Raw genomic sequence first — 2,203 nt, forward strand, 5'->3', positions numbered from 1 at the left:
GACAACTAGTGAGCTCCAGTACATTCCTAATGATTGACGAGCCACTTCTTTTCTACTGAACAATTTTTGAAGTAACACCTGCTAAAATGCAACTATGCTACCGTACTGTATAATTTGAAGGGAACAAACATTGTTCTCATAAAAGTGATAATGTAGTAGTCTTTATATCAAGATAATTATGTTTTAGCTAAACCACTATCTATTAGAATTTAGCAAAACAATTACACAAAATAATCTCTTTTTTATCTACTGCATAATACAATATAACTTGTTATAAAAAATATTTGGCAGTTAACAACCATATTGTTTGGATAGGTACCCTATATATTTTTATCATAACTTCAGGAAATTAAAAAAGATTGACAACACCCATAAGCTCATTTTATTCACCGAACTCATAGAAATATGAAACCTGACTGCTACCATAATTCCAGCAAAAAAAGTGCTTGCTGGCTCTTACCAATTCCCTCTAAAGCACCGATCTTAGACTTAATTTGAACTATAGTATTGGTGGACTTGACATCGAGTAGCACTGTTTTCATCATCCAAACATAGATCTGCAAAGACGATAAAAGAAACAGAAAACAATACTAAGTAACCTTCGGTCTCTCGTATAAAAATATATTGTGTCAAACTTTGCATTAAAAGAACACCAAAGTAAGAATGACGATACATGTACAAAGCACAATAAAATAATAAAAACAAATACAGTAAGCACCACACATAAATCTTAATCCCTTTTGATATTACCCACTTAGCTTCACAATGTACAACAACGTTAGTACTTAGTACTCGAGCAACTCGTACCACAATCCCATTTGATACTATAGCAATTACTACTAAGAATGTTGATGAAATCTTAGGGCTACTAAATGACTTCCAAGAACTGGTAAAAGTTGAGCCCTTAAACTAAAGTCTCACATAATCATCAACTACAAAAGTCGACACAGTATCCTCCCTGTATTCTTTCAACTTAATCTCCTCTTCCCTGCTAGGCACCATCTCCAAGAGTTCGGTTCCAAGGCTCTCTGCCTGCCCTGCTTCCAATAATGGTGAACAGTCAGAGGAAACCTGATCAGCTTTGTAGGGATTCATGGTGCTCCCTGCAGCATCCTTCCTCTATGCACCTGACTTGAACTCAGCAAGGTACATGCCAAATCATTGTGAGTAGAAATCAGATATCCAAGAGATACGTGTAGGGGGCGGGTAAAAACATGGAACACAAATTTATATTTCAACCATGTACTATAGGAGACAGCACATGATCATGCATCATACATGCAAATTCATAGATAAGCAACCAACCTTACTAAAAACCAGCATCCTGCCACTCCCATTGTCTAGACAAATATCTACACACAGATCTTAAGTTTTGATCTATACAAACCACAACTTGCATGGTCTAGATCTGCTAGTGATAACAATATACCTGTGGTAGTCGCCCTTCATCTTGAGGTAGAATACCTTGGACTCGGTGGCATTGGTTGAATGGAAGCTATGGAACAACAAAATCACAATGGAACACGTGCATACTGAGCCACATCCATTGAAAAATGAACGGGGGAGAAATGGCAAGAAGGATGATGACCTGAAAAATGAAGCATTACCTTTTAGTGATTTCTCTTGTGGGACTATCTCTGCAAGTTCAGACTTTGCAGGAGAGGCATCTCCAAGGCTTTGCAAAGAGCACACCGCCGATGCTGAAAGTATATGGAACCGTTCAGTTGCGAGTGTCATAGGTTAAAGAGCACAATCTATCCAAAAAACACCGAAAAAGAACTCTAAAAAAGGAAACAAAACACACAAGAACCGAAGCCATGATCCAAAGCACAAAAAAGGAATGTCAAATGGCACAAAGAAATTGAGGAGTATCTTGTGGAGATATCGTGTAGCCATGGTCCATATCATCAGAGGCAGCATCAGAGGAGCCCATCCTACGCTTGCCCGACCCACCAGCTAGCAGGCTGCCACCTGCTGCTGGCGTCGTCGACCGGCCAGGGCACGAGCGGCGTGGAACCATGAAATGACTCACAAAATATTAGCTTCATGTTGACGCTTTTTCGGAGCGCGAAATACTCAAGAAGAACCGGCGGTGGTGCTCTCTGGTCAGGCGCGGACGGTCCGCGGCCTGGGGCCGAACGGTCCGCGACCTGGCGTGAGGCGGCGGTACTCTCTGGTCAAGCGCGGACGGTCCGCGGCACAG

General features: G+C 41.1%; 1 long non-coding RNA gene across 1 annotated transcript; it reads right to left on the reverse strand.

Moving 5' to 3' along the window:
- Positions 1-711: 711 nt before the first annotated feature.
- Positions 712-1,821, reverse strand: LOC103646433 (uncharacterized). The gene is made up of 2 exons (XR_002267554.2): positions 1,430-1,821; positions 712-1,037 (listed from the first exon to the last, which is right to left on the reverse strand). It is a non-coding gene; the product is annotated as an uncharacterized lncRNA (long non-coding RNA).
- Between the last annotated feature and the right edge of the window lie 382 nt (positions 1,822-2,203).

The sequence above is a fragment of the Zea mays genome, chromosome 2, assembly GCF_902167145.1.
Source record: "Zea mays cultivar B73 chromosome 2, Zm-B73-REFERENCE-NAM-5.0, whole genome shotgun sequence".
Taxonomy (NCBI): Eukaryota; Viridiplantae; Streptophyta; class Magnoliopsida; order Poales; family Poaceae; genus Zea; species Zea mays.